The sequence below is a fragment of the Trichosurus vulpecula genome, chromosome 6 (genome assembly GCF_011100635.1).
Source record: "Trichosurus vulpecula isolate mTriVul1 chromosome 6, mTriVul1.pri, whole genome shotgun sequence".
Taxonomy (NCBI): domain Eukaryota; kingdom Metazoa; phylum Chordata; class Mammalia; order Diprotodontia; family Phalangeridae; genus Trichosurus; species Trichosurus vulpecula.
In genome coordinates, this window is record NC_050578.1 from 69,398,753 (window position 1) to 69,406,038 (window position 7,286).

Genomic DNA, 7,286 nt, shown 5'->3' on the forward strand with positions numbered 1-7,286 from the left:
AAGACTTGTTTTTAAGTTACATATTCTAAGACTCTCATTTTAATATAGTTCATCTTCCATTGTGTTAACCAACCAGAGTTGACTGGCACCCCTCGGAAACATCTACTCTCCAAACGGCATGTAAACTGTGAGCCCACCACCATGAGGGGTCTTTGCTCTAAGAGAGAGATGGCCAAATAACCTTCCTTTTATTAATAATGTGCTGGCCTTATTAATAAAATGATTAAATTACCCAGAAACCATGTCTGTCAAAATTATTTTACTCACCACAGAGGGTTCCCTTTGGAGTGAACCCCAGAACAGACAGCAGTAATGCCCACAGCGGCACTAAACCCAGTACAATTGGGCAGCACTCAAACCCCAGCAGCGGCAATGAAGAGGGTTTGGGGTGAGGGGTGCTCGACACCCCAAAGTACCGACACACCGGGTCCTGCCGAAAGGATTCGACTCAAGCTTTCTCTGCCAAGGGAAAAGATAAAGTTTGTTAAGACTTAGCCAAATAGGCCTGCCCCAAGAGATCCCACCCCTTGCAATGCCTGTAAGGAAAGTGGGCCAGACCCATCTGAGCTAGACTGGATCTGACCACCTTCATGGAGGCAAAATGGAGATTATACACACAAAGCTTGTGGGAGGGATTGAGGGGTGGTCTGGGGTTATGGAAATGACAGACAATAGAGGGCTAGGGTAACAGAGCTAGGGTACAGATATTTTGATCAGGATTAAGGATGGGAAACAGGATTAAGGTTGGGAAACAGCTGGACAATAGAGGGCTGGGCAAGGTAGGCATTTGGGCCTAATGGTTATAGCCTCAGGCCAAGGCCAGGTGGAGTGGGAGGATCAAGGTAGGCATTTGGGCCTAATGGTTATGGCCTCAGGCCAAGGCCAGATCAAGTGGGAAGATTCAAGGAGAGTTCAAGGGGTTCCCAGAGACTGTGCCCTCATCAAAACCAAAATACAAGGGAACCCAAAACATTAGCTTGGGTTGACCAAACAGGACCTGGTGTGGGGACCCAAAACAAGACAGTTTGGGTGGATCCAGGACCTGAAGGAACCCACAATTCTATTTTTAAGACTTAGTTGAACTGGCATAAATTTTAATACTCCTCCACATGTAAATCCAAACTCTCTACCTTGCAATTTCACCCTTCACCTATACCCTGGAAAAATTAGCCTAATTGTCAAGCTTTAGTCTTGTAACTACCTCCACCCTTTACCCAAGAGCCTCCAGGCATTTAAATCTTAATTCTACTATTTTAATTTGTATCTCCACCTTGGTGTTGCCCACCTTTGAAACCTCATCCACCAAAATTCAAGCCTTTTCAGACTATGCACCCAAGTCTTCAGACTAATCCTATGGCCAGAGGAGGAGGTGAGGTCACTCTTAACCCACCTCCTCATCCAAATGTCTACCAATTGAGATTGTTTTACCCTTGGAGAGGAGGTCCAAATGAAGTACTGTCGGGCCAATTAGAAGGATGACACACTCTGTCAGACCTTTCCTGCTGACCTTCTAAATTATCTTGATCTGGAAAATTGTTTCAACTCATCCTTTTGTGGGTTCTGCCACTCCAGTGCTAGTTTTAAGGTGTTATTAAAGTTGTTTGGAGGAGGGGATTTGGGAGAGCTCAGGAGTGTTCTGCCTTTTCTTTGCCATCTTGGTTCTGCCCAGTTTACCTTAATTTTCAAAAACACATGTGAATGTCTAAATTCTTACATTCAGCAAAAGTTGAAAAGTAAATTCCAATACTCCAAAGTTTTCTGCAAATTTCAGGGTCCTCTGTTTTGTCTAGCAAATGGCTAATGTCTACATTGCCCTTACGGCCCTAAGAGGAAACTTCCAGGGGAAATTTAGGTTCTCTGAACTTGTGAGGACTATAGTTCTGAAAGTCCCTAATTTGTGGGATACAAGCATTGCTGTTTTATTTTCACTAAAGAAAGAACCATTTCCTAGGAGAAGTAGTTCCCAGAATATAGAGCTACTCAGAAAACAAAAAAAGAGGATGGGAAGAGAGGAAGAGCGGACCTTTAAGCCCAACTCTAGCTGGGATTTTCTGATCTCTTATGCTCTCCTTCTGATGGTCACAGTGTTGACTCTTGAAAGCCTACTTCTGTCCATAGGACAATATATGAAAACAAATCTGAATTAGTCATGAAAGTAAAATGCCAAACACAAGTCAAGAGAGAAGCATTACTGCAATGACAAAGTCCAACCCACTCACTGGAAATGATGAAATAAGGGCCACTCACTTCAAGAACTGAAATGAAGCTTCTTGATACAAGAATCCAAGAAGCTCTCAAATGAGGAGACTGAATCGGTTTTTCTTCCCATTTCAATTCTTTCATTTGGTAGTGTAATACAAGGAAAATTAGGAACCCCTGAGTAACCCCTAGCTACTGACAAGCCCCCCCAGAAAGAATGGATTCAGATATCTTTGGTATTTAGCAAACCCCCTGGGACTCCATGGCTCCTTCCTGAAATGTCAATAGATAGGACCATCCCACTGAGAGATAACCTGGCAGATCCTGTCTAGCAGATATCCCTGAGACTCCTTGGCTCCTTCCTGGAATGTCAATAGATAGGACCATCCCACTGAGAGATAACTTGACAGACCCTTCCTGGGAGATATCCCTGGGACTCCGTGACTCCACCAAGGAATGTAAATGAGATTATCCCACTAGTACGATAACCTGACTGAATCTTTTGATCAGCCAGGACCTTTGTTCCTCTTCCCCCTTACTCTGTACCCCCATATCCTATATAAGCCAAGCCATCACCCCAACACATTTGCCATTGATTTGTGGTGCCGTACCCCGATGGCCGCCGGCTAATAAATTCTCCACTTAAAACTTATACTCTGTGGTGTGTCTCGCTCGCTTCTGGTACAACAGTAGCAAATGAGTCTTCAAATGAATGATAATGTGGCAACCCAAAATCTATACTAAAGAGGAGAAGAAAGGAGAAAGTACACACATCAGATTTAGGTGTCCAAAGAGATTTACAAGATTACACTGCTTTTTACAGCTGACTAAAGACAGGAAGGGAATGTTGCAGTTTTCCAAATCTGAAATATTGAAGTGACCATGTGGTAGCGCCTCCAAAACGACTTCCCAGCTTTCCCTGTTCCTAGAGATGCTTTTGGGGCAGAGATATCTATCCATGATAGTGATTGGTAGAGAGCAAGGTATTTATCTATTACCTCTACTTCCAGATCTAATTTTATCCCTTGAGATTCTTCATATATGTGCTAAGATTCAACAAGGGAATGGGAATACATTTCTATTACACAAAGATCATAACAAAGAGGAAAAGGCCTTCATTGTTAATTATTATTATTAACAATCAATATTGTTATACTTTATAGTATTAATGTTATTATAAATTATTAACTAATTATTGTTAATAAAACATCAATAGCTAGTCCCAGATAGCTTGGGGAGCTCTCTGGTTCCATACAGAAGCAAGGTTCAGTAAAAAGGAAACCTAACATCTGAAGAAGGGGTCTGATATTTCATATAAGCTGAGACAGAGTGAAATGTACTGCGTACAGAGTAATAGCAAAGTTGTAAGATGATCACCTGTAAATGACTTAGCTATTCTCAGCAATACCATGATCCAAGACAACTCTGAAGGATTTATGATGAAAAATGCTATCCATCCCCAGAGAAAGAACTGATGGTGTCTGAATACAGATGGAAGCAGACTTTTTTAAAACTAGTTTTTCCTTGTCTATGTTTACTTTCACAACATAACCATTATGGAAATGTTTTGCATGACTTCACATGCATAACCTATATCTAATTGCTTGCCATCTCAATGAGGTGGGGTGGGTAGGGAGGAAGGGAGAGAATTTGGATCTCAAAGTTTTAAAAATGAATGTTAAAAATTATTTTTACATGTAACTGGAGAAAAATGAAATACTAAATAATTTGTTTTTAAAAGAAGGGGTCTAGCTCTTCGAGTTGTACACTGTAGCTCTCTATACCCCCACCCAAAAGCCCAAGGAAAATCATTTAGAATAACAGACTGAGGGGCAGCTGGGTGGCACAGTAAATAGAGTACTGACCCTAGAGTCAGGAGGAACTGAGTTAAAACCAGGCCTCAGGCACTTGACACTTACTAGCTGTGTTACCCTGGGCAAGTCACTTAAACCCCTATTGCCTCATAAAAAATAAATAAAATGAAATGACAGACTGGTAATGATAATAGAGTAACAGGAATCCTATTAAACTTTTTTTAAAAAGCATTTAGTATTAATACTATACAAATTATTCTCAATATTTGGGAAAGAAAGAACCCTACCAAATTCCTTTTATGAAACAAATATAATGCTAATACCTAAACCAGAGAAGGATAAAACACAGAAGAATTATAGGCCAATATCATTAATAGCACTTCCAAAATTCTAAATATAATCCTGTCAAACAGACTTCAATGGTTCATCCAAGAAATTATTATTACCAAGTTGAATTTACATCAGACATGCAAGGATGGTTCAACATTAGGAAAGCAATTAATATAATCATATCAAAAACAAAAATATTGGAATAAGGAACATCAACTCCTTGGACAGACTAGTGCAATGAAGAAGGATAGTATATGGCACTTCCTGTTTTGTTGGAGTACCTTTCTAATTTGTCTTGATTAATCAATGAATATCCATTATAGATGTGAGAATCATTTGTATAAGACAAGTCATTTAATAGGCAAGATTGTATTTCATCAAGACTTTTCTTTAGTTGAATTCAATACGATACAATAGGCCTAGATTGTTCCAGTTTTGAGTATTTTGGGTCGAATTAAGACTTTTCTGTTTCCCTTAATTGGCAGGAAGGACTTCCTTTTGTAGAACTTTTACTGAAAGAGGAGAGCCCTTTCTTGGGCAAAGAAATCCAAATTGGATCTTAATGGACTTAATGCATTGGTGATAATAGTAAGGATCTTGAAGTCAAATAAATGTCCTGAATGACAGCAGATTTCCTGTCTTTCTGTGGAATGTTTTCCATTTACAATGAAACAACATTCTCTCCCTGTAAATTCCTGGCCTAGCTTAAGAGGAAAGCAAGTTACTGAGCTCCCATTCATTTACATTGAGGCCAACGCAACATTAGGGCATTTGAGTTTTACCTTAGATGTCAAAACACAGCCTTTAAGAACACAGCCTTTAAGAACATTGTTGGAAATGTTTCAGGAAGATCCCTATGTAGTCTACTGGAATCAAGCAATGCCTTCAGTGTCTTGGAATATTCCTTGACAAAGGAATGCTATAACCTATATGTATATATACTGCTATAAATAAATGCTATAATTTTGCTATAATCCTCATGGTCCAGTACATATTGCTTGAGATTCACCTGTACTAAATAGACTGTGGTCTATTAGGTCCCATAGAAAGCAGGGACATCTTAACATGGGTGTTCAGACCCAGTGTTCTATCTAACCAGTGAGCTACCTAGCTACCTCTGAAGTCAAGAAGACCTGAATTCAAATTTGGCCTCAAACACAAAATGAACAACAACATCCCAGAGTTCTTGTAAGATTATATTTGTAAAGTGCTTAGCACAGTGCCTGGTATATAGTAAGTGTAATGTTAACTATATTATTATTATTATTAAGCTCATGTTAACTATTATTATTATTATTATTAGCTATTACTGTTCTAGTGGTGACCCCAGAAGTGTTGACAGCAGGGTCTACATCAGGAGTCAATGATACACTGAAAGACATGAGGAAACAGATTCAAGGCTCCACAAAGAATCCAGCAAAAAAAAAAAAAAGCTACCCCAGACACTTGAGGGCCTCATCTTGATGGCCTGTGCAAAAGGACCACAGGTATTCTCTGAACTTGAGCCTACTTTCCCCTGGACTTAATGCATCAGCAGAACAATGTGTTGCAGACGTTAAAGGCGAATATTTATATCAATTACATTTATTATACCTCCAAATTCTCATCTCTAAAAGCAAATTAAGTCTATCTTACTTAATGATATCAACTGATAATCATGGCAGGGAGTATACCAGTGGAACCTTCTGAGTGAAAGAGCATTAGAAAAACAACCATAATCCCTCAAGGTTAACCCTTAAACCCTGAAGTGGCATAGAAATTACACTCTGGAGACCAGATTCATGACTGTGAATAGGACTCAGAATAGCAGCTTCAAAGCATGTGCTGCATTTAAAACTAAAACATTAAGTTCTTAGTGCAACTTAAATAGGTTTTTCATCTTCACTTCGGCTCTGCACTATCTAAATAACTCCCACAAGGTCTGTCTCTTCTGGCCAGTTGGACAGATCCAAAGAACACCCAGGGTTTGTTGCCAAACCCTTCAGCACTGGGCTAAACTACACATGACTCATTCAGACATGGCTCAGAGTCCCAAAGATCCAGGGAAACTCACCTGTTTGCCTTTGTCATAATAGCAATATATAATTAACTTTTAACTAAATTAACTGTTAACTGCCGAAGATGAGACTGTTAGAGGCAATGCACTATGGCCATCAATTTTTTTTTGTAAAGGATATCAATTTTATTGAAATACAAATATAATTTTTCCATCCAAGTTCACTGACTCATGATCTATATAGACCCTAGAAGACTTTTTAAGAACCTTCGTGTTTTTATTGTTAGGATCCAGGTTACTTGAGAGATATGAAACTAGAGGAGTGGGTGGCTCCAATACCTGGCCGGCCATCTTTCACAGGCTTGTAGGTGATAGAGAATTCACCCAGGTAGTGTCCGATCATCTCGGGCTTAATTTCTACCTGACTGAAGGTCTTGCCATTATAGACGCCCACATACTTCCCACCATCTGGGGCAGGACGATCATGTCACGAAAGTGTGTCTTCACTACCTCTGGCTTTTCCATGGGGGCGCCTGCTTCTTGGCCTTCCTCAGATGCTTCAGGAGGGAATGCTGTTTGCCGACGCTGCCGAGCGCTGCACAGCTGCACGAGCTGTTCATAGGACACGTTCAACAGCTGATCCAGGTCCACGCCGCGGTAGGTGAACTTCCAGAAGGTTCGCTTCTTCTTCTGCTCCACTTCCGCCATCTTGTCTGCTGTCTGGAAAAGACCCCCTAGAGCACTTCTTATACAACTTTTCTTTCATTTGTAATATCTTTTTAAATAGGGCTTTGTTGCCTTTTTTTACATCACTATAGTTTCCCCCTGTATCCCTGCCCCTAGCCTACCCAGAGAGACATCAATAATATTTTTAAATACAAAAAAGCAAAAGATGATGAAAAACAGGATAACTAAACAACGCATATAATAACATGTTAAAAAAAAGC

General features: G+C 40.0%; 1 pseudogene; it reads right to left on the bottom strand.

The window, feature by feature from the left end:
* Positions 1–6,634: 6,634 nt before the first annotated feature.
* LOC118855429 lies at positions 6,635–7,047 on the bottom strand (annotated as a pseudogene).
* Between the last annotated feature and the right edge of the window lie 239 nt (positions 7,048–7,286).